General features: G+C 36.1%; 1 protein-coding gene across 4 annotated transcripts in view; it reads right to left on the bottom strand.

The window, feature by feature from the left end:
* HS3ST4 (heparan sulfate-glucosamine 3-sulfotransferase 4) overlaps positions 1–26,910 on the bottom strand; it is a gene marked incomplete at its 5' end in the record, with an annotated part of 758,541 nt that overhangs the window by 293,031 nt on the left and 438,600 nt on the right. For 3 of the 4 annotated variants that reach the window (XM_082362562.1, XM_082362563.1, XM_082362564.1), the window contains one exon: positions 1,933–2,001. The exons of the other annotated variant lie outside the window; for it this stretch is intronic. The remainder of the gene's footprint in view (positions 1–1,932; positions 2,002–26,910) is intronic. 4 annotated transcript variants of the gene reach the window in all.

Here is a 26,910-nt window from a genome sequence, read left to right as displayed (position 1 = left end):
TTTCCATCTTTCACTTATGTACTTATTTAATTTTAACTTGCTAAGTCATTCAGGCAATATCTGCTGAAAGGCTATATTACATGTGGGCACTGTATTAGAAATATAAAAATGAATAAGAGAATGATCCTGAATGTGTACTCTCCAAACAACAAAGCCTCAAAAAAAAAAAAAAAAGATAGTTTTTTTTTTTAAAGGAGAAACAGATAAATCCACAGTTAGGGTTGGAGGCATTAACACCCCAATCTCCGCAAATGATAGAACTACTAGACAGAATATCAGCAAAGGAATAGAAGTTCTGGACACAATCAGCCAACAGTATCTAGCAGACACATGTAGAACATTCCATATATATTTTTTCAATCACCATAGAGCATTCACCAAGAGAGAGCATACTCTGAGGTATAAAATATATCTCAAGAAATTTTAAAAAATTGAAATCATACAAAGAATTTTCTTTGACCACCGTGGAACCAAACTAAAAAGAGATAATAGAAAGACAACAGGTAAAATCTCTGAACACTTGGAAAATGAACACCATGCTTCTAAAAAAAAAAATTTATGAGTCCAAGGGAAAGTCTCAAAGGAAATAAAAATTACTTATAACTAAATAAAAATGAAAATACAAAATATCAAAATATTTGGGATGCAGCTAATGCAGAGCTGTCAGCAAAATCTATAGCATTAAATGTTTACTTCAGAAAAAAGGAAAAACAGCAAATCAAAAAGCTAAACTTCTCATAGCACGGGGAGATCAGCTCGATGCTTTGTGACGACCTAGAGGGGTGGGATAGGGAGGATGGGAGGGAGGCTCAAGAGGGAGGGGATATGGGGATATATGTATACTTATAGCTGATTCACTTCGTTGTACAACAGAAACTAGCACACATTGTAAAGCAATTATACTCCAATAAAGATATTAAAAAAAAAAATAAAAACCCCCCCAAAAATTTTTTAAATAAAAGTTAATTTAAAAAAAGCTAAGCTTCTACCTCAAGAAACTAGAAAAAGAACAAAATAAACCCAAAGCAAGCAGAAGCAATGATAAAGATAAGAGCAAAACTCAACAAAATTGAAAATAAGAAAACATGGAGAAATCAACAAAATGAAAAACTGCTTCCTTGAAAATAATCAGTAATATTGGTAAAACTCAAGAAAAACTGGCGAAAATAAAAATAGCAAAGGCAAAATTCACCAATATCACAAATGAAACAGGGGATACCACTACAGATCTTAGAAACATGAAAACAATAATAAGGATCAACCATGTACAACTTTACATTCATAAACTTATCAACTTAGAAGAAATGGACAATTCCTCAAAAACCACAAGCTGCTAAAATCAATGAAGACGAAACAGAAAGTTTGAATAGTCCTATAACCATTGAAGAAATTGAATTCGTATTTTTAACAGTACCGAAAAAGGAAATCTCCAGACGTAGGTGGTTTTACTGGAAAATTCTACCAAACATTTCAAGAATAAACACCAATTGTACATAATCTCTTCTCAAAAATAGTAGAAGAGGGACCACTTTTGAAATCACTTCATGAAACCGGTACTATCTTGTTTAAAAAAAAAAAAGAGACAAAGACAATACCAAAAAGAAAAATACAGATCAATATTTCTCATGAACTTAGATGCAAAAACCTTTTAAAAATATTAGCTAATTCAACAATGTATAAAAAGAATTATACACCATGACCAAGTGGGAATTACTTCAGGTGTGTAAGGGAAATTCAACAGCATCCCATAAGGGCTCTCTTAGGATAGGAAGCCCCAAGTCAGTAACCAGTAAATAGCATCACGAAAGGAGCCTGATTCAGTCACACCGCTTTGTTACCCAGCAACCAAACAGACACAGGAACCAGAGTTTTAACAGACAGAGAAGTTGCTGATTGGACTGCCTTGGTCCCCAAAGGCCCTTTGCATCCTACCTGAGGCTGTGGTCTCCTTGACCTTCTAATGCCAACCTAGGTCATCCTCCTCTCCAGCTGGAGAAAATACTGTAATAACAATAATAGTAATTAACAATTATTAAGTGCTAGTAGCAAGCGTTAGCCAGTGAATGAAGCTCATTAAACATTATTTCACTTCATCATTCATGTTACGTGATCAAAGATAAGGACCCCAGAGGACATAAGGGCAAACAGAATAAAACCCTAGAAAAATGCTGTGCGATTCTGGGGCAAGTGACAAGCTGGAACATGACTGTCCACATTCAAGGATAAATTTAAAAGAGAACGAACACCACCTCCACCACCACAAGAGGCTTGTGAAAAGAATGTGGAACTTTGAAGGAGGATTTAAACATAACATACAACAAGCAGAGGAGGATCATATTTTCAAGAAAAACTACTAGGGAAATTTTAGATACCATCTGCTTTTCACTCTCAAGGAAATCATCGAAAACACAGACCCTGTAAAATAACAGGAAATAATAAGGCAAGTTACTGCGGGAGAAATAAAAGAGACGCTGATAGAGTTAGGGAATTAATTCAAGGAAAGAAAGAACAGTTTGCAGAATTAAAACATTAAAGGGGCCAAACAGCTGAATTGACAATACAGGAAATTTCAACACCTTGTTGAGCAAAGCAAATTGAAGAAGCTCTTTTTGAATGCACAAGAAAAAGGAAAGGAGATAAAATTAATTAGAAATGACTTTTATAGTGGTTCCTATAAATATGTTGATGACGGTGAGGCAAAATACAAACTCAAAACCCTGAGGAAGAACATAGGACCAATGGGATAGAAACTATATGACCACAGCCAGGGTGATCACAGTCGGTCCTCACTTCACACAGATGAGGCAGACCTTTTATAAGCTGCATTCTGCAGATGAGCAAACTGAGGCCTTAATAAGCTAGGTACCTGCTCAGGGTTATGAAGCCTGGGAACAGAGCTGGAATTCACACCCAGAGGCTAGTCTGCCTCTAGAGGGAGGGGTGGGCAGCGGGGGGACAGAGAGACAGAGAACAGAAAGTGGGGGCACAAACAGAAGGAACCTAAAAACTACAAAAGGGAAGAGCTCATTTACGAACCAAAGAAAAAAGTGAAAATACAGCCACATCTGGATACACCTTGATACCGCGCAAATTGGTTCCAGGACCCCTACCGATACGCAGCGCAGCAAATACAAGTTTTGCTTTTCAGAACTTTCTGGATCCCCCATCCACTCACCCACCCGATGTTTCCCCATTTGAGGATGTGGAAGCCTTGGATGAGGAGGGCCAACTGTATGCAGTTCTGATGAAAACCTGTTGCAACCAGGCGACTGTATATTCGGGTAAGTTGAAACTCCCTGGTGAAAGCAACAAAAAAGAAACTCTCTTGACAGAAACTGACCGAGAAAATGAAGCCCTCACTGATGACCTTTCATGAAAGAAAAGAAAAGTCTGTAAGAAAACTCAATAAAATGAGGAATGAATTAAAAAAATAAAAGTAAAAACCTCCCTTGTGAGGAAGGCGCATCATTAAAGCACCAAAGTCATGAACTGAGTGCTGAAAAATCTGCACATAAAATTCTCCTGACCTCCAGCACCTAGCACAGTGCATCACCTGGAAAATATTAAGTGCTTGAGAAACGTCAGTTCCATCATATTCAGTGATGATAGGACGGAGGAATTCTCATTAAAGTCAAGAACAGGAGAAGGAAATTGTCTCAGTTTTTCTTTTAACATCATTCTAGAAATCGTTGGCAACGTGAAAATATAAGACAAAGCAATACTGGATAAATTTTGGAAAGGAAGAGGTAACTATAACATTATTTGTGGATCATACACACCACTTAGAAATCCAGATTCCACTAAACTTATTACAATTGTTCAGTAGGGGGTCCAGGATACATATCATTAAATTATTATATGTTTATATATTAAATTATGCATATAATTTAAAATCTTCTAGCTTCCCCAGATGGCAATAATATCCAGTTAAAAAACATGATACCCGATTACCGCATTTACAATAGCAACAAAAAATGTAAAACACCTTGAAATAACTTTGGAGAAAAATGCACACAACCCAGATGAAAAATATTTACCCTTTGATGGAGAATATAAAGCTAACAGAATACGCTGTTATATAAGCCAAGTTCTTAGATAGGACAACTCAATACTGTATCAACTGATTTTAAGTCCTTACACATTGACCTACAAATTTAATATCACTGAATAAAATCCCAAAGTGATTTTATTTGGAACTTCACAACATTATTCTAAAATTTATCAGCAAGCATAAGAAGATCAGAATAGTCCAAAAAATATTGCAAAAGAATAAGAAGGGGGAAAGTTGCAGTTTTAGAGAATAAAATATACAGTGACAATTTAAAAAAACTGTACCTGAGACCATAACAGAGGTAGATCAATGGAACATAATTTAAAAAAAAGAAAAAAGAAAAGAAAATGACCCAAATATATATGTTCAGTGCACCCTAAAGATATTTCAGATATGTAGGAAAAGAACAATGTTTTCAAGAAATAAATTTAGATAAAAGACAGGCTTAAACCACACCTCAAGGTCTTACACCAAGATAATCTGTAAATGAATGAAAAATTGAAAAATAAAATTATAATAATAAACTGAAGAAAATCGAAGTGAATATACACATCATCCTTCCCTGCTTTGTTTTTCTCCATAGCACTCATCAGTTTCTAAAACATTGTATCAGTTCTTTGTTATTTCGTTTACTGTCTAGAATACAAGCTCCAAAAGGGCAAGATTTTTAACTATCTATCCCCAGTGCCTTGGTAAGCTTCTAGTATGTAGTAGCTGAGCAAAAAATGTATGTTAAATAAATGAACAAACAAATAATACCAGATTATGAAAAGTGCATGAAGGAAAAGAAATACGCATAAAATATAAGGCAAATTAAATTTTTCTCTTCATCAAAAAAGGGCTTCTCTGATGGTGCAGTGGTTAAGAATCCGCCTGCCAATGCAGGGGACACGGGTTCGAGCCCTGGTCCGGGAAGATCCCACATGCTGCGGAGCAACTAAGCCCATGCGCCACAACTACTGAGCCTGCACTCTAGAGCCCATGAGCCACAACTACTGAAGTCTGCGTACCTACAGCCCACGCTCCACAACAAGAGAAGCCACTGCAATGAGAAACCCGTGCACCGCAACAAAGAGTAGCCCCCGCTCGCCGCAACTAGAGAAAAGCCCGCACGCAGCAACAAAGACCCAATGCAGCCAAAAGTAAAATAAATAAAATTTTTTAAAAGGCAAATAAAATTATATGATAAACGGGTAAAATATCTGCAACCTTAAAAGCTGATTGTCTATGATTAAATGACTAGCTTTTATAAAACAGTAAGAATGAAAGTGAACAAAGATGATGTCCAAAAGAAACAATGCTAATGGCCGGATAAACATTTAAAATGTGTAACATCACAAACAACAAAAGAAATTATATCAAAATAAAAGTGAAACGTACTTTGTCTCTCCTCTGACTGGTAAAGAGTGATCACACTCTGTCTTTGCCCAGTATGTGAGGAAACTCTTACACCAGTAAGCAGAAGTAAATTTCAGTACGATTTTTCTGGAGAACAATGAAATGTGTCAAATTTTATATAAGCATGCCCGTTTACCAGCAATTCCACTTCGAGGAAATTGTCCTACAGAAAAGCCTGCACAAATACAGTATTCAGACAAATAGGAACACAGATTTTTGATGCATTGCTATCATAATAATAAAATTGCAACAACTTAAATGCCTCTGATGTCAAATAAGATGCACTTCGCTACATACGGAGGTGGGTCAGAACTACATAAATACTGTCTGTGATAAGTTGAGCAAAAGATAGGAAGTTACTGAACAGTATGGGTGCCTTGTCCGTGTGTCTATACAACAGTGGTTCTCAAACTGTGGTTCCCAGACCAGCAGCATCAGCATTATCTGAAACTTGTCTGAAATGCAAATTCTCAGGCCTTACCCCAAACCTACTGAATCAAAAACTTTAGGTATGGAACTCAGAAGTCTGTGTTTTAACAAGCTTTCCAAGACATTCTAATGCACAATAAAGGTTGAGGACCATTGGTAAATCTTGAAAGACAGACACCAAACTGTATATAAAAGCTGTCTTGGGGAAGAGTTTCACGGGAAATTTCATTTTTCTCCTTTATATATTTCTATATTCCAACTGTCATGTATCACATTTGAAATTAGGAAAGTTATTTCCATCAGAGAAAGAAAGAGGGGGAGAGAGGGGGAGAGAGGGGAAAGAGATTGAGAGAAGAGTGCGACTGACCAATAGAAAAATGGACAAGAAATTTAAATGGGTGATGACACTCCGCAAAAAGGCAAAAAAATTTCTAATAAAGGTACTTTTTAAACATTCATTTTGACTAGAATTAAAAGAAATTTGTATTAAATTTTGGCAATTGTTTCCACTTATCAGATAAGCAAGCGTCATTAAGAAAAATACTAAAACTGAATGGATTCACAGGTATAGTGGACACAGAGGCTTCTGGCAAATGTTACAGAGAGAGTACTGGAAATTTACAGCAAAAGGTATAAAACTGGCCATGTATTTGACTTGGCGACCCAAATTCTAAGGATTTCTCCTAGTTAAATATTTGAGGGTATGTTTTTTCAATAATAATGAAAAATAAATTGAAAGCACCCTAACTATTCTACCATATAAAATTGATTAAAACAACTATGTTATACAGTGCTATTGTAACATAATTATTTCATTAAAAAAGATGGCATGACTACAGATATATTGATATAGAAATATACTAACATGTAAATTATCCAGAAAAAAATATACCTGTCAATGTTAAGCATTTAATATGTTAGGCAGTATTCTAAGAACTTTATAAAGAATAACTCACTCAATCCTAACAACAATATGAGAAAGTAAAATTACCATCTTACAGATGAAGAAACACATTTGGAGAATGTGAATAACTTGACCATCAGGTTATGAGTAGTGGGGGCCAGCTGTGCTGTCAGCCTCCACACTGGTAATTGCTGTGCACATAATATCATTTATACTGTTGATGATGGTTCACGGAGAAAAAGTCTGAAAGGTTAGCCACTGCAACAAGAACAATGGTTATCTCTGGATCATGGAATTAAAGGTAATTTAAATCTTGTTTTCTATCAGTTTATCTTTTGTCTCTAAAGATTATATAAGACTTGTGCTATGTAAGTGATAAATATTTAACTGGGGACATATTTTTTTGTATATTAACAGAAAAGAATGAGTAAGAGCTCACTATGAGGGTAAGACCTACAAAATCCAAGCAGCAGAGAAAGAACCTTTGAAAGGCATGGAGTTTTGAAAAGAAATGGTACTTCAAAGTAACAATGAGAAACTGAATGCGGGTGGCATGGAAACCACTTATAACACCATCATCCCACTTCAAGGCTGCAGCTACCAAAAAAAGGTAAAGCTCAGGAAAATTTTGGTTCCAATCTGCTCCATGAAAATTAAAATGGCAGCTTTTCCTCATTGAAGAGACCCCGACAATTGGGTATTCAAACTGCACAGGACCTTCCTGCTCCATATACACCACCAACAAGATTATACTTGGATTCTTCCAGAAAGCCTTTATTTGCTCATTAAAGAGGTCACATATGCTCATACCTGTGTTCTGCTAACAACAATCTCAACTCAATGTCCAGGGAAATGCCGCAGGAGTAGACAGGTGGGCATTCCTGATGCATATAGGTCTCTGGATGAGACTGTGCAATACTGGGATCACGGGCTCCAAGAGAGGACTGGAGACAAACATCTGAATAATTAGGATGCTGCAGAGACTTATAATGTCTCAGCACTTCCCAACTGCCAGCAGTCAGTATTCAGATTTCTCCAATCGAGCCATACTAGGGCATCTAAACCCTTTCTTTGTGGGTGAACCTGTCCTTGTGGTAGATTATATGATTGTTCAAAGTTTTCACTGCCTCTCCCTATGCAAGGCTTATTTTTCTCCACCCCACTAACATCAAAATTATCCATGTGACTTTCTTTGGCCAATGAAATAAAAATGGAAGTTTCACATAAACACTTCCAATCAGAAGCTTTAGGAGTCACTGTGCGCTTACAGTATTCAGCTATTATGTTGTCTTTTCTCCTTGCCATAAAACCACTGATACAGCAGATAGGTGCAGCTCTATTAGCCTGAATCCCAGAATAAAGAAGTTGTGTAGCATAATTACAACTGACCCATAATGGACATGAAGTGTGAAAAAAAACCTTTGTCGTTGTAAGCCAGAGACTTTGGGGCAATTTGTTACTGCAGCAAATCTCAGTATAAACTGACTGATACACTACCAAATCCCTGCTTTCATACTTGGAGACCCACTCAACACCAAGACTCACATCCTCCTAGAAGCTCTGTGAACACTCACAGAGTGTTCACAGAAGCTGGCCTGTGTGCACCTTCCTTGTTGTAGCTGAAGGAGTTTTTAACTCTCCTTTGGATTTGATGATTTGAATCACTGATCCCTCTCTGGAACAAAATGGCAGGCTGATTTCCTTACCCCTTCCTCCTACCCTAAGCTCACCATGTAATTATACCAAAAACCTCTCCTTTCTTCCAGAATGTCACATGCCCTCTGCCACTCCTGTGATGACAGGATATGAGAAGCAATGGACAGCTTCACCAGCAGAGAATGAAGTGGCCTTCAGACAGCAGCCAAAAGATGACAAAACAGGAAATCCCTTGTTACAGTCAATATCCTCGAGGGCTTTTGGTTTCTCAAGGCTTGCATAAAGAAATTTACAGTTTGAGTAACACTGTTTTCCAAGAATCCAGGATTCCAGCTGTTATTCATAGTTCTACCCACTGATGACAAAGCATAGTTGTCACTGGCAATAAAATGCAAGCATCTGCTTTCTGAATGGTTTATGAGCAGTACTTTTGGACCTCTGCAAACCTATCACTTGAATATTACAGGGGAAGACTTGGAAGGAAATGAAAATACAGGGAGCTTTGGGAATGGTCAAGAGGCATTAGTAACAACAATAGCAAAAACAACACCAATAATATTATCATTATTAAATATGATAGCTAACAATAGCTCTTGCTGGATGGCACATAGTGTTCTAAAGTCCCCATTTGCATTAATTCTTTTGCCATTCCTAACTTACCTGAGAATAAGGTACAATTTATTATCCATACTTTAAAAGATGACAAAATAGAAGATTAAAAAGGTAACTTGCAAAGGGTCATATCATAATTAAATGGAAGATTTTGAATTTGAATGTGGGTCTCTTAACAGCAAAATCCAAGCACTTATTCACCATATTATATTGCCTGAGATTAAGGATACAAATAAATAAAAATACCTGGGCATTCTTCCATATCTAGAATCTTCTTTCAAGAAAAGTAACATAGATGAAGGAGAAAAACTTACTGTGTAGATGGCTTATGTCTGAGTCCAAACAGTGGCATTTTTTCACTGTGTGATTTTGAATAACCCACTTAATCACTCCTAAAAGATGTTACTTCATTTACAGAATGAGGAAAATGATTCTCATTTTATCAATATAAGATTGCAATGAAAACAGAAAGTGGTAATAGATGGGAACAACTATAAAGTCCAAAATGCTAAATAAGGGTCATTTATAATACATAGTTCATTTTTGCAGTGCCATAATTGCTTGCTCAATGGCAACAATGGACTGATATTGACCAGCACTATTAGACCAAAGACAGGAAGTCTGAGTATAATATGCAATTCACAGCATCCACTGTCTTCTAAACTGGAGTAGCTTGTAATAGACCAACACTCCCACCAAGAGCAATGATAAAAACCAATAACATATCAAAATTCATTTGTTTGAAAGCACCAGAGAGTTTCTGTGGCAATCAGAATTTAAAATCCCGACCCCAGAGAAAAGGGAAACTCACTGAGGTTACCCCAACTCTCTGAATGCTGGTATTTTCCACAGGACATTTGTCAATTTTTGCCACAGGTTAGGAAGCTGAAATGATAGGCAGGGGTAATTGTTACAAGGGATAGAAACCAGCAGAGGTACAGGCAATTTCACAGGGCTGGGGTTAAATTAAGTTGGGGTTCAGGGCTGCCAAGTCAGCCAGAACTTGAGGAGCAAAGATCAGAGACAGAAGGAAAGAATAGAGATTTGAGACCCATATTCAGTACCAGTTTTCTTCTTGAGGCATTTATCTATAAATGTCACAGAACAGGTTAAGAAGCCAGACTAAAAGGGATAAAAAGAAAAAAGATTTTTGACAGCCTCACAGTGCTAGAGAGACAAAAGTTAGATTTGAAGACCTGCCAAGGAGAACAGTTCTAGGAGATGTGATAAGCCCTAAGTTGGGACACCTAGAGGGTGAGACCCTAGGATGGAGGTTGAACAAAAGGTAGATTGACCCTTATAAAGAATGCAATCCAACCTCAAGTCAGCTCTACCCATGATGGTATGAGATGATTTGTCCCCTGCTGCCTGCTATAGAAAAAGGTGAATCTTCTCTGAAGAGCAATAACACCATCCAGAATTCCTAAAATTTGACATCCATAATGTCCAACGTCTACTGAAATTACCAGACATATCAAAAAGTAGGGAAATAAATAAACAATTAAAAGAAACCCACAAGTGACTTAGTTATTGGAGTTACAAGACTCAGATTTTAAACTTTGATTAGAATGTCCAATAAAATAGATGAGATATTAGACAAGTTGACCAAACAACTGAAATACATAAACAAGAATAAAATGGAAATTCTAGAGCTGAAAACTACAATAACTGAAATTTAGAACTCAGTATGCAGGTTAAACAGCAGATGGGACACAGGAGAAGAGAGCTGGAAGAATGCATGGGTAGAAATACTCAGAATGAAGCATAAAAGGTAAAAAAAAAGATGACAAGTACAGAAAAGAACATGAAAGAGATATATATGTAACCCTGTGAAAAGGTTTACCATATATGGAATTTGAGTGCTACAAGAGAAAAATACGGAGAACAGGACCAGATCAATATTTGGATAGATAACAGCACAGAATTTTCTAGAACTGGTGAATGACATCAAGGTATGGATTAAAGAAGTGATACAACTTCCAAGAAGGACACCTACAAAGAAAACTACACCAAAGTACCTCATATATAAATGATTGAAAACGAAAGAAACAGAAAATCTCAAAGCATGAGGTTGAGGGGATATTGTCAAAGGAGCAAAGTTTAGACTAACAGCTGACTTTTCAATAAAACTGTGGTAGCCAGACACACTGGAATGGCACCTTGAAAGCAGAGAAGGAAACAACCACCAACCTAAAATTCTATACTTAGAGAAAACATTCTTCGCTAAAGAATAAAGCAAAATAAATGAAATGGATTAACTGAATAAAGGTGAAAGAAAAATATTTCCAAACATACAAAACTTCAAAGAATTTATTGCCAATAGACCTGCACCAAAGAAACACTATAAGGAATTATTTAGGAAGGAGGAAAGTACTTCCACACAGAAACAAGAAATGCAGAAAGGAATTTTTTTTAAGTTTAAATATGAGAATTAATTTAAAGAAACATTGTACAAAAAAGTATAAAGTTTTGTAGTATATAAGATACATGTAAAATTAAAATACATGACCACAATCACACAATAGGCTAGAAGGGGTAGAAGAAGTTAAAGTGTTCCATAATCCTAGTATTATTTGTGAATTGATTAATATTAGACTGTAACAATTCAAAGATTCACGTTTTAATCTCTAGGGAACCCATAAAAGAATATCTACAAACTAATAGATGGGGGAAATGTAATATTTTTTTAAAAGGTTGAACTAATCAAAAAGTAAGCAAACAGAAAGAGAGCAAGAGAGAAAGAACTATAAAACATAGGGAAAATTAAAAATAAATGGCTATATAAAAATTGCAACATATCAGCAATTAAATATAAATAGTTTAAATGCACCAACTTAAAGTATCACACTGAGTTAAAATTAAAAACTATATACTGATTTTATAAGAGACATACCTTTAATATGAGAACAAATAAAGGCTGGCAGTAATGGGCTGGGAAAAGTTATAGCTTGCAAACACTAAATAGAAGAAATTGATGTAGCTAAAGTTATAAAAGGCAAGGTAGACTTTAAAGCAAGACATACAACTAAAGACAAAGAGGAATATCTCATACAAATAAAATGGTCAATCCTCCTGGAAGATATAAACATTCTAAATTTGTCTGCAGCAAACAGTATAACACCAAATATATAAAGCAAAAAAGGATATAACTAAAAGAAGAAATAAGCAAACACATAAATATAATAGAAGACTTTCACAAACTCTTCCAGTAACTAACAGTAAATGGTAGAACAAGCAAAGCAAAATACTAGAAATAAGTTTTTTAAATCTTAGGATGATTAACAGTATTTACCAAAATGCAATATATAGAATGCTACACTTAACAATGATAATGATAATAAACAAAATTTTCAAGTTTATCTGAATGTTTATTAAAATTTATCATATTCTGGATCATAAAGTAAGTCCAAGAAAATATAATTCAGAGTACGTTGTTTGACTACATTAGAATTCAGCAACAAATCAATAATAAAACAAAAACTAGGAAATCAAAAATGTTTAGAGACTAAGCAATATAATTGTAAATAACCATGGGGAAAGATCTTATTAACATGGAAATTAGAAAATAGTTTCCTGTGAATCTTAATGAAAATAAAATTGGTAGAATGTAGCTAATGTTGTAATTGGAAGGAAATTTATAACCTTAAATGCATCTATTAGAGAATAAGAAAAGCTGAAAACAATAATCTACTAAGTTTAGCTCAAAATATTAAGAAAAGAGCCAAATAAACTAAAACAGGAGAAGGAAATAAATAATAAATATAAGGGCAAATTTAATATTAAAATAGAGAAAAATCAAAGAAGGCGGTTCTTTGAAAAAAATACAATTTCATAAACACCTAGCAGATAGTCAAGAAAAAAAAAAAAGGAACAGCATAAATTACAATATCAAGAGTGAAAGGAGCATCAATCCTCAACTAAATATTAGCAAAACAAATTCGACAGCACATTAAAAGGATCATACAACAAGACCAAGTGGGATTTATCCTAGGTACACAAGGATGGTTCAATATGTGCAAATCAATCAATGTGATACACCACATTAACAAACTGAGGAATAAAAATCATATGATCATCTCCATAGATGCAGAAATAGCTTTTGGCAAAATTTAACATCCATTTGTGATTAAAAAAAAAAAAAAACTCTCCAGAAAGTGGGCATAGAGGGAATATACATCAACACAATAAGAACATATATGATGAGCCCACAGCTAACATCATACTCAATGGTGAAAAACTGAAAGCATTTTCTCTAAGATCAGGAACAAGACAAGGATGCCCACTCTCACCACTTCAGACAAGAAAATGAAATAAAAGATATCCAAATTGGAAAGGAGGAAGTACAACTGTCACTGTTTGCAGATGAACGGATATTACACATAGAAAATCCTAAAAGATGCCACCAAAAAACTACTAGAACTCATCAATAAATTCAGCAAAGGTGCAGAATGCAAAATTCATATACAGAGATCTGTTATACACTAACAATGAACTATCAAAAACAGAAATTAAGAAAGAAATCCCATTTACCATCGCATGAAAAGAATAATATACCTAGAATAGATCTTAACTAAGGAAGTAAAAGATCTGTACTGGGAGAACTATAAGATGCTGACGAAAGAAATTAAAGACAACACAAACAGATAAAAATATAAACTGTGTCCACAGATTAGAAGAATTAATATTGTTAAAATGACCATCCTACCCAAGACAATCTATGAGATTCAGTGCAATCCCTATCAAAATACCATGGCATTTTTCACAGAACTAGAACAAATAATTCTAAAATTTCTATGAAAACACAAAAGATTCTGAATAGCCAAAACCATCTTGAGAAAGAACAAAGCTGGAGGTATCACACTCCTTGACTTCAGGTTATACTGCAAAGCTACATAATCAAAACAGTATGGTTCTGGCACAAAAACAGACACATAGATCAATGGAACAGAACAGAGAGACCAGAAATAAACATATGCATTTATGATCAATTAATCTATGACAAAGAAGGCAAGAATACACAATGGGGAAAAGACAGTCTCTTCAATAAATGGTGTTAGGAAAACTAGACAGCTACACGTAGAAGAATGAAATTCAAACATTTTCTAATACCATCTACAAAAATACACTCAAAATGGACTGAAGACTTAACTGTAAGACCAGAAACCATAAAACTTCTAGAAGAGAACAGAGGCAGAACACTCTTTGACATAAATCATAGCAATATTTTTTGGATCTGTCTCCTAAAGCAAAAGAAATAAAAGCAAAAATAAACAAATGGGACCTAATTAAACTTAAAAGCTTTTACACAGCAAAGGAAATCAACAACAAAACAAAAAGACAACCTGTTGAATGGAAGAAAATATTTGCAAATAATATGACCAATAAGGGGTCAATATCCAAAACACATAAATAGCTCATACAACTTAATAGCAAACAAACAAACAACTTGATTTTAAAAAATGGGCAGAAGACCAGAATAGACATTTTTCCAAAGAAGATATACAGATGGCCAACAGGCACATGAAAAGATACTCAACATCATTAATCATCAGAGAAATGCAAAGCAAAACCACAATGAGATACCACCTCACACCTGTCAAAATGGCTATCATCAAAAATTCTACAAATAACAAATGCTGGCAAGGACGTGGTGAAACCAAAACTCATACACTGTTGGAGGAAATGTAAATTGGTGTAGCCTCTATGAAAACGGTATGGAGGTTCCCCAAATAACTAAAATTAGAACTACCATATGATCCAGCAATTCCACTCCTAGGTATATATCTGAACAAAACAAAAACACTAATTTGAAAAGATACATATACCCCCAATGTTCACAGCAGCATTATTTACAAGACGGCCAAGATATGGAAACAACCTAAGTGTCCATTGACAGATGAGTGGATAAAGAAGATGAGGAGATATATATATATTTTGCCATTTGCAACAACATGTAAGGACCCAGAGGACATTATGTTTAGTGAAATAAGTGAGACAAAAAAAAGACAAATACTGTATGTTATCAAACAAATATAACAAAACAGAAACTGACTCAAAGATATAAAGAATAACCTAGCACTTACCAGTGGGAAGAGGGGAAGAAAGAGGGGTAAGATGGGGTAGGGGATTAAAAGGTTAAATTACTATGTATAAAATAAATAATCTGCAAGGATATATTGTACAGCACAGGAAATATAGCCAATATTTTTTTAATAACTTTAAATGGAGTATAATCTATAAAAGTTCTGAATCACTATTTGTACAACTGAAACTAATATGATATTGTAAATCAACTATACCCCAATAAAAAGGAGCAAAAACAGCAACAGCATTACAAATCCTACAGACATTTAAAAGATAATGTAAGAATATTAAGGATAACTTTATGCCAACACATTTGAAAATTCAGATTAATGAAAAAATTCCCAGAACAACACAATTTAGAAAACAAGTATGTGACATTAATTAAAGAAACCTCAGCTAAAATTGGAGACCAAACAGGCCTGTATGGGGAGCTCTCATACCCTGTCATACATACATTGCCAATTACTCCAAACAGGAAGAGACCTACACATGCAGCACACATCTCTGACAGGAAGGTGTTGCCCACCTTACTATACAGCAGGAAGAAGAAAACTCTCTGTCCAAAGACAGCCCAGCCAATCAGAGGCTGTAGCAGCCCAACCAATGAGAAGACTTCATACTCTGAACTCCCAGCTTCCTCCAATGGACTCTTTGGTTATTGCAGCCCCTCCCAATGCCCTCTTTTTCCCTGTAAAAGCAAGTTCCCCTCCCTTGTTCTCTGGGTTTGCCTAGGTCTGCCATAGTTCATAGATTCTGAATTGCAATTCCTCTGGCTAGTCCCAAGTGAACCTGCTTTTGCCAGTAAAATAACTGGCGATATTATTACTAACATTGACAGGTTAAAGAAGAAATGGTAAATGTGAATACTTCTATATCATTTAGGGAAATTAAATTTAAATAAAAACTTCAAACATAGAAATCTCCAGGTCCTGAGAGCTTCATCAGTGAATTCTTCCAACCATCTAAATTATAATTAACTCAAGTATTACACAAAACCTTCCTAAGAATAAAAAGAAAAAACAAAAACAAACAAAAAACCCAGGATTACGTCCCAATTTGTTTTGTGAGGCTAGGATTACCTTAAACAACAACCAAAATCTTACATGACTAGTACAAGAAAGGAAAATTACAAAGCAATCTCTCTAATAAACATGGATGTAAATATACTAAATAAAAATTACAAAATGTATCCAATTAATTAATGTAATAATACATCTCAAAATTCTTTTTAAAAAAATCAATGTAACTCACCATATTAACAGGAAAAAATCATACCGATATGTAAAAATCATTTGATAAGATACAATACACATTCATGATCATTTATAAGCAAATTATTGACAAAATGATATTTCCTTTATCTGATAAAGAGCAACTTAAAAACCCTAGAGCAATTATCATAATTAAATTTGAAATGCATCCAACAATATATAGGAGATAAAGTGCTATAAGACAAGAAAATGAAATAAAACTGTCTTCTTCACAGTTCACTGGCTCACATGCATTAGAAAATCCAAAAGAATATATAAATTACACGAAATGAAAGTGAATTTGGACAATATCCAAAAAATCTATTGTATTTCTATATACTAGTAACAAATGATTAGAAAATGAAAAACTTTTAAACATACCATTTGCAATATCAGCAAACACTTAGAACTAAACCTAGCAAAAGATGTGCATGACCTGTACATAGAAAACATTACTGAGATAAATTATGGTACCTTAATAGATGGGAGGACATAGCACATTCATGGGTTAAAAGAGCAATTAAATAAAGATGCCAATTGTCCCACAAATCAGGCCATAGATTTGATGTAATTCCAATCAAAATCAAATAAGTTACTTTTGTGGAAACTGACACAACGAATCTAAAAAATATATATATATGGAAACACTGACGGCCAAGAAAAACAAGACAATCATGAAGAAAAAGAATAAGCCCAAAGGGCTCTGACTTTCAGATATCAAGAGTTATTATAAAGTTACAAGAACTAAAATGGTGTGAAATTGGTTCAAGGATAGACAAATAGTCTAGCAAAACAGAACAGAGTACAGAAATAAACTCACAAATATACAATCTCTTGATTTGTAACAAAAGTGACATTATATTGCAGTGACGGGAATTTTCAATAAGTCATTCTGTGTCACCTGGATACCCCATCTGAAAAATAAATAAATAAATGAAAGAACAAATTTTACCTCTACTTCACCCCTTGCCAAAAACTCAGTCATATATGGATTGCAGATCTAAGTTTGAAAAATGTAAGAAAAAATTCTTTAAGAAGAAGAGACAGAATATCTTCAGACCCTGAAATAAAGTCTTAATTTTTAAGCGGGATGAAAAAAGCACTTATTTTAAAGAAAGATATTGATAAACTAGGCTGTATAAAAATTAAGAATTCCTGTTCAAAAGACAATATGAAGCAAAAAGACATGTCACAGACTGCTTGAAGATATCCAACATGGAACTTCTATCCAGAATACATAAAGAGCACCTAAAAAATCAATAAGAAAAAAAAAAAATAAACCATTAAAAACAATAGGCAAAAGACTTAAAGATCCACCTCACAAAAGAGTATAGCCAAGTGTTGGATTAGCATAAGCAAAAGTACTCAATCTCGTTAATCATCAGAAAAATCTTAAAAGCCATAATAAGATACACTACAACCACCAAAAAAATCCCTAAAAATTAAAACAACTGACAATACCAAGTGCTGGTGAAGATGTGCAGCATCTTGAACTCTCAAACACTGCTGGGGGTAATTTAAATGGTCAGCAGCAAATTTCAAAAAACTATCACCTAAATTTGAAAGTACACATCATGACCAAGGAATTCCACTATTTGGAATATACTCAATAGAAATGTGTATATATGCCCCCAAAGGAATGTTCAAGAATGTTTACGGTAGCACTGTTTAAAATAACAAAAACCCAGACTCATCCTCAACATTCATCAAGAGTAGAATGGATACAGTATTTTCAGTATACTCACACAATGAAATACTACACAGTGATGAAAAAGAATGAACGACAACATGAATGGATCTTACAAACCATGAGGCACTAATGAAACCAGATGCAAAAACTATAACATTTTATGATTCCATCCATGTCAAGTTCAGACAGGCAAAATTAATCTGTGGTAACAGAAGTCAGGATAGTCTTAGGGATTGGATGGTAGTGATGGTGTGGGATACAAGTGGGTAGTGTTCTATTTCTTGATCTGGGTGCTAGTTACATGGGTATATTCATTTTGTGGCAATTCATCATAGTGTACATTTAGGTCTTATGTACATTCCTGTATGTGTTATATTTCCATTAAAAATTACTTTTAAAAGTCCAGTTCTACTCATTATTATCTTTTCATGAGATAATAAAAAAGAAAAATCTCTTTCGACCTGGGTTCTTTTATCAGTAAAGGGCAAAATTGGAATTATATAAGATCTTTTGTAGCAGTCATTTCAACTTCTGGTAGAAAACATCCATACCGCCCCTACTCCCAGATCAGGAATTTCAGGTAGAATTGACCCCCAATCCCACAAAACCCAGGCCTGGCCAATCAGAGCATACCACCTCCTGGCCACATCACTGATTGATTAAGAAATGAGCAGATAACCCAAACAGGATCAATGATTTTAGGGCACCTTTTTGATGGAATTATTCGACAAGAACAGCAAAGGCTGCCACTGAGACTGATTAACTAGTGAACACAATCCTTAGCATTGCTATAACACTGTGAGATTCTGCCTGAGAACAAAAAAAAAAAAAAGAGAGAAAAAAGCAAAGATGATGATGATGATGATAGATAAGATAGATAAATAGACAAAAGATGACAGATGGAGCCGTAGACAATACACAAGTGATGGACAGAAAGAAATAGAGAATAAATAGATTATTCACAGAGACTGATTTATGATGACATATTTTTGAGAATCTGAATATAGTCACATCCAATCTTGGACTTTTCACTTTTGTGAGCCAATAAATTCCCTCTTTTGCTTGAGGCAGTAAGTTGGGTTTCTGTCATGTGCAGCCAAGAGCGCTAACTGTTAAAATTTCCAAGGCCACTTCCAGCTTTAATTCCATGACTTAGACAATGCATTCCAAACTTTTCCAAATAAGCATCCTTTATGGCCTAAGGAGAATGAACAATAGATTCAGGAATCAAGCCCTTCTGCTTGCAAGCTTGAAGTTTCTTTGAAGTCTCATATATTATTTAAAAAAAAAAAAAAGAAAATCATGCAAATTTTCAAACCTATTCCATAATATTTTGTCTTAATGTGAAAATATTTCTTCCATATCATCATGTAAAATCAACACTGTATTATTCCGAAGTTATCCACGCCACCCATACAGTACCGCTACTCCTAGGGGTAGTATATCCCTGGTTTAAAAGAACAGACACAGGGAAGGGGTTCAGACTCAAATTCCTACAGGGGTCAGGCAGGTAAGACAACAGAGTACAGAAGAGGGTGAATACAAGCCAGCCAAGGTGGGTAGCTCAGCTCCACTCTGTTGTGGCTACCTAGGAATGTCTTTCCAATCCCCATGCAGGCCAAAGACATCTGCAAGATGAACAAAGTCTGGGCAAGACTCCTTCCCCACCTCTGACTTTGAACGCACATGGCTCTATTTTTCCATCTAAGACTCAGGCAATACTTACACGGTTGCTAACATCCGTTCTCCAAACACCCAATACTTTTCTCCTTATAAAAGGTATTTCTTGGGCTTCCCTGGTGGCGCAGCGGTTGAGAATCTGCCTGCCAATGCAGGGGACACGGGTTCGAGCCCTGGTCCGGGCAGATCCCACATGCTACAGAGCAACTAAGCCCGGGCGCTACAACTACTGAGCTTGCGCTCTAGGGCCTGCAAGCCACAGCTACTGAGCCCATGCGCCACAACTACTGAAGTCTGCGCACCGAGAGCCCGTGCTCCACAACAAGAGAAGCCAGCGCAATGAGAAGCCCGTCGACACAACTAGAGAAAGCCCGCGCGCAGCAACGAAGACCCAACACAGCCATAAATAAATAAATAAAATAAATAAAATTTTTTAAAAAAAAGTTATTTCTTTCAAACAGAGACAAGGCATAGAAGCTTTGGCATCTATTTATTTAGTGAAACTATATTATACTTTCTGAAAATCAGATGGCTTTACCTATACAAGCTCTAGAAGGAAAATTACCCTATTCCAACAGGCACCCTCACATTTTATGTGACATTTTTAACAGCCTTGAAGTTTCAACTTCAACCAGCAATGTTTGAATTGCTTTTAATTTAGCAAGTATGGAGAAGAGAATAATCTGGCAGCTCCTTCTTAAAACATGCCAGAGGCGGGGTCCTCCCAAGAGAATGTGGTGTTCATAAAAGTAATTTTTTCCGTTCATTCTGCTGAGAGCCTCCTCTTACAGCACAGTCATGTGGCTGTCACTCTGGAGGCAGACACCAGCCTCTGAAATTACAGGGTGATTTTTTGGTGGTTTTATTATTATTTTTCAATAATATAATCAAGAATTTGATCTGAACTATTAAAGAAAGGAAAAAATTAATTTAAAAACTGACACCCGTGACCTTTAAAATTATGTATTGCAGCTCTTGTACAGCATGCATTCAAAGGTGACTGTTTGCCTGATTTATTTGTAATAAAATGTCCTTTATGGGGAACAAGATCGCATTGTTCAAGGGAGTCCATTGTTAAGTCAAGAAGAAGGTTTAGTAGGTATACACTGAAAAAGTAAAGCGTTACCTACCCTGTCGCCCAGAGGTCCTCCAGTATTTTAGTTACACATCATTTCAGAACAATAACAGTGGTGATAATGATAATGATCTAGGTTACCAGACTGAGTACTTAGCATCTGTACAACACTGGGCTAAGTGCTTCACGCTCATTTTTTATTTAATCCTCTCAACGCTTGAGGGCAGGTACGATAATATCCCTTTGACCCAAGAGGAGTCTGAGTGAGTCTCAGAGAAGTGACTGGAAGCTGCCAGAAGTTTCAGAGCATGGACTCCAGTCCATGTCTGACGCCAGAAACTATGGTCTCAACTACTCACTGACTATAAAGTCGGAGCGCCCTTCTGAAATCAGCTACCCAACTTCGACTCTGCGCAGATTCTGACCCTTCCCCCCAGATCTGGCCATTTTCCTGTCTATTCTCGCTCAGTGACTATCACCAGCTTCCATTTAGCTGCTCAAGCCAGAAACCCAGGAGGCATTACTGAGTCATACTCTATCTCCCTCCCTCCCTGCCCAAATTCAATGCAGATCCAAGACTTGCTGATGCTACCTCTTCGAAAGCAACGGTTACCAATTCACTTCTTTCGCCTCTCTACCACCACCAGCCTTGTCCAAGCCACCAACACTTCTCTAACGCAACAGCCTCTACCTTCCACTCAGTCCGTGTCCAGTTTGTGTTTATGTGGCTGAAATCTTCTAGAAACGCAAACGCCACCCTTCCTGCTCAAAATCATTGGACCGTTTTCCGATACTCTCAGAATAAAGACCGGAAGCCATAACCTGGCAACAGTAGCCCTGCACCCCACATGCCCGGCACCGCACCCCTCCCCACTTGCCTCACCCACTTCCCCTCTTCCTGTCTGTACTCCGGAAGCCACACCGGACTCCTGGGTTTCTGAAAGCTCTGCGCCCCCTCTGATCACAACTGTCGTGCAGGCTGTTCCCTCTGCCCAGAATTCTCTTCCCTTCCTTCTCACCTGGGTAACTTCTATACGTCCTTCAAGTTCAGCTCATTATTATTTCCTCACAGAAGCTGAGGCAGGGAAGGTTGGACCGGGTCAAAGCCCTCTCACAGAACAGCCTACAGTGCTGGTGAAACACTCACCACAATTACGATGTTCTATTTAGGTGTGTAACCACATGATGCCGGGCCCACTTATTTGGACTAATCAGAAACAAATTCTTTCTGCATGTATGAAATTTCTGAGTTAATGAACAGTCAGAGGCAGCTTGGTGAAATGGTAGGCACCCATGTTGGGAGGTCAGGGACCTGAGTTCAAATCCTGACTCTACCTACTAGCTGCGTGACCTTGAACAAAACACTTCAACTCCCTGATCCTCAGTTTTCTCATACATAAGATGAGGATGGTGTCAACACCCACCCCTTCCCTCCCAGGGTTGTTGTTAAGCTTAATGAGGCAGAGAGGTGAAGATATTAGCTCATCCCTCCCGCCACGTGGTAAGGATCCAAACTAGCATTGATTGGAAGCTTCATTTCCAAGAAATATTGCTTAGTAATAGAGCAAATTGCAGGTGGTCCAAAAGTACAAACTTCCAGTTATAAGATAAACAAGTATTAGGGATATAACATACAGCAGGATGACGATAGTTAAAACTGCTGTATGGTGTATTTAAAAGTTGTCGGGAACTCTACTCAATGCCCTGTGGTGACCTAAATGGGAAGGAAATCCCAAAAAGAGGGGATGTATGTATAGGTATAGCTAATTCACTTTGCTGTACAGCGGAAACTAACACAACATTGTAAAGCAACTATACTCCAATAAAAATTAATTTAAAAACCCCAACACTATCAATCAACTATACTGCAATAAAATATTTTTTTTAAATAATTGCCATTATCAAAAAATCTAGAAACAATAAATGCTGGAAAGGGTGTGGTGAAAAGGGAACCCTCCTGCACTGTTGGTGGGAATGTAAATTGATACAATCACTACGGAAAACAGCATGGAGAGTTCTTAAAAAACTAAAAATAGAACTACCATACCATATGACCCAGCAATCCCCCTACTGGGCATATACCCTGAGAAAACCATAATTCAAAAAGAGACACGTACCACAATGTTCACTGCAGCACTATTTACAATAGCCAGGACATGGAAGCAACCTAAATGTCCATCAACAGATGAATGGATAAAGAAGATGTGGCACTTATATACAATGGAATATTACTCAGCCATAAAAAGAAATGAAATTGAGTTATTTGTTGTGAGGTGGATGGACCTAGAGTCTGTCACACAAAGTAAGTCAGAAAGAGAAAAACAAATACCGTATGCTAATGCATATATATGGAAACTTAAAAAAAAAGAAAAAAAATGGTACTGATGAACCTAATTGCAGGGCAGGAATAAAGATGTAGACATAGCAAATGGACTTGAGGACACGGGGTGAGAGGGGGAAGCTGGGGCAAAGTGAGAGTAGCATCGACATATATACACTACCAAATGTAAAACAGTTAGCTAGTGGGAAGCAGCTGCAGAGCACAGGGAGATCAGCTCGGTGCTTTGCAATGACCTAGAGGGGTGGGATAGGGAGGATGGGAGGGAGGCTCAAGAGGGAGGGGATGTGGGGACATATGTATGCATATGGCTAATTCGTTTTGGTATACAACAGAAACTAACACAATATTGTGAAGCAATTATACTCCAATAAAGAGCTATTAAGAAAATAATTACCTTAGTAATTTCACTGCATGTTAACCCTAAATACTATAGTTTCATCTTCAAAAATCTTAGTACATCTTCTTATGTAACAACACTATTATCACACCATCAAAACTTAAAAATATACGTTAACGTATTCTAATACCAAATCCATTTTCAATTTTTCCCAGTTGCCCTCAAAACAACTTTTTATGTGTGGTTTGTTTGGATCAAATTTCAAATAAAGTCTCTTTTAATCTTGAAAAAAATAAAATAAAAGTTGTTAAGAGAGTAGATCACAGGAGTTCAAATCCCAAGGAAAAAACAATTTTTTTTCCTTTTTCTTGTTTTTTTGGTATCTATATGTGATGACGGATGTTAATTAAACTAACTGTGATAATCATTTCACGATGTATGTAAGCCAAATCATTACACTGTACACCTTAAACTTACACAGTGCTATATGTCAATTATAGTTTAATAGAACTGGAAAAAAAATAAAATGAATTGCTCAGCCATACATACAATATAATAGTATTTCTGTTTAAACATCCATGAAACAGGGCTAGAGAGTACACATCTATAGAGAAAAAAGACTAGAATGATACAATCCAAATACATTATTGGGATGGGGTTTGAGAAGAAGGCTGGCATGGAGATCAAAGTAAGGGGACTTTGGCCTTATTTCTCTGAAAAGGATAATGTACTCACATACATGTGTAATAAATAAATGACAAATAGCTAAATAAGACATGTAAATCACTACAGTCAACTCACTAATCTTTGAGCCTTCTGTCTTTCTAGTTATCACTGTACCTAGAACTGTGCCTAGATTAGCAAAAACATTCAATAGACATACATTAAATAAGTGAAAAAATTCATTGAAATATAGTTAATGTACAATATTATATAAGTTACAGGTGTACAATACAGTGATTCACAATTTTAAAGGTTATACTCCATTTATAGTTATTATAAAATATTGGCTATATTCCCCATGTTGTACAATATATCCTTGTGGCTTATTTTACACATATTAGTTTGTACCTCTTAATCCCCTACCACTATATTACCCCTCCTTCCTTCCCTCTCCCCACTGGTAACCACTAGTTTGTCCTCTGTATCTGTGAGTCTATTTCTTTTTTGTTATATTCACTCATTTGTTGTATTTTTTAGGTTCCACATATAAGTGATATTATACACTATTTGTCTTTCTCTGTCTGACTTACTTCACTTAGCATAATACCATCCAAGTCCATCCATGTTGCTGCAAAAGGCAAAATTTCATTCTTTTTTATGGCTGAGTAGTATTCCATTGTGTATATATATACCAAACCTTTTTTTTTTTAACATCTTTATTGGAGTATAATTGCTTTACAATGGTGTGTTAGTTTCTGCTTTATAACACAGTGAATCAGTTATACATATACACATGTCCCCATATCTCTTCCCTCTTGCATCTCCCTCCCTCCCACCCTCCCTATCCCACCCCTCTAGGTGGTCACAAAGCACCGAGCTGATCTCCCTGTGCTATACGGCTGCTTCCCACTAGCTATGTATTTTACATTTGGTAGTGTATATATGTCCATGCCACTCTCTCACTTTGTCCCACCTTACCCTTCCCCCTCCCCGTATCCTCAAGTCTATTCTCTAGTAGGTCTGCATCTTTACTCCCATCTTGCCCCTAGGTTCTTCATGACTTTTTTTTTTTTTTCGATTCTATATATATGTTAGCATATGGTATTTGTTTTTCTCTTTCTGACTTACTTCACTCTGTATGACAGTCTCTATGTCCATCCACCTCACTACAAATAACTCAATTTTGTTTCTTTTTATGGCTGAGTAATATTCCATTGTATATATGTGCCATATCTTCTTTATCCATTCATCTGTTGATGGACACTTCAGTTGCTTCCATGTCCTGGCTGTTGTAAATAGAGCTGCAATGAACATTTTGGTACATGACTCTTATTGAATTATGGTTTTCTCAGGGTATATGCCCAGTAGTGGGACTGCTGGGTCATATGGTAGTTCTATTTTTAGTTTTTTAAGGAACATCCATACTGTTCTCCATAGTGGCTATATCAATTTACATTCCCACCAACAGTGCAAGAGGGTTCCCTTTTCTCCACACCCTCTCCAGCATTTATTCTTTGTATATTTTTTGATGATGGCCATTCTGACCGTTGTGAGATGATATCTCATTGTAGTTTTGATTTGCATTTCTCTAATAATTAATGATGTTGAGCATTCTTTCATGTGTCTGTTGGCAATCTGTGTATCTTCTTTGGAGAAATGTCTATTTAGGTTTTCTGCCCATTTTCGGATTGGGTTGTTTGTTTTTTTAATGTTGAGCTGCATGAGCTGCTTGTAAATTTTGGAGATTAATCCTTTGTCAGTTGCTTCATTTGCAAATATTTTCTCCCATTCTGAGGGCTGTCTTTTCGTCTTGTTTATGGTTTCCTTTTCTGTGCAAAAGCTTTGAAGTTTCATTAGGTCCCATTTGTTTATTTTTGTTTTTATTTCCATTTCTCTAGGAGGTGGGTCAAAAAGGATCTTGCTGTGACTTATGTCATAGAGTGTTCTGCCTATGTTTTCCTCTAAGAGTTTGATGGTGTCTGGCCTTACATTTAGGTCTCTAACCCATTTTGAGTTTATTTTTGTGTATGGTGTCAGAGAGTGTTCTAATTTCATTCTTTTACATGTAGCTGTCCAGGTTTCCCAGCACCACTTATTGAAGAGGCTGTCTTTTCTCCACTGTATATTCTTGCCTCCTTTATCAAAGATAAGGTGACCATATGTGCATGGGTTTATCTCTGGGCTTTCTATCCTGTTCCATTGATCTATATTTCTGTTTTTGTGCCAGTACCATACTGTCTTGATGACTGTAGCTTTGTAGTATAGTCTGAAGTCAGGGAGCCTGATTCCTCCAGCTCCGTTTTTCTTTCTCCAGATTGCTGTGGCTATTCAGGGTCTTTTGTGTTTCCATACAAATTGTGAAATTTTTTGTTCTAGTTCTGTGAAAAATGCCAGTGGTAGTTTGATAGGGATTGCACTGAATCTGTAGATTGCTTTGGGTAGTAGAGTCATTTTCACAATGTTGATTCTTCCAATCCAAGAACATGGTATATCTCTCCATCTATTTGTATCATCTTTAATTTCTTTCATCAGTGTCTTATAATTTTCTGCATACAGGTCTTTTGTCTCCTTAGGTAGGTTTATTCCTAGATATTTTATTCTTTTTGTTGCAATGGTAAATGGGAGTGTTTTCTTAATTTCACTTTCAAACTTTTCATCATTAGTGTACAGGAATGCAAGAGATTTCTGTGCATTAATTTTGTATTCTGCTACTTTACCAAATTCATTGATTAGCTCTAGG

Source organism: Balaenoptera borealis (genome assembly GCF_965194805.1).
Source record: "Balaenoptera borealis genome assembly, chromosome: 16".
Classification (NCBI taxonomy): Eukaryota; Metazoa; Chordata; class Mammalia; order Artiodactyla; family Balaenopteridae; genus Balaenoptera; species Balaenoptera borealis.
The sequence above is the reverse complement of the archived record's forward strand: the minus strand, read 5'-3'. Positions and strand labels throughout refer to the sequence as shown.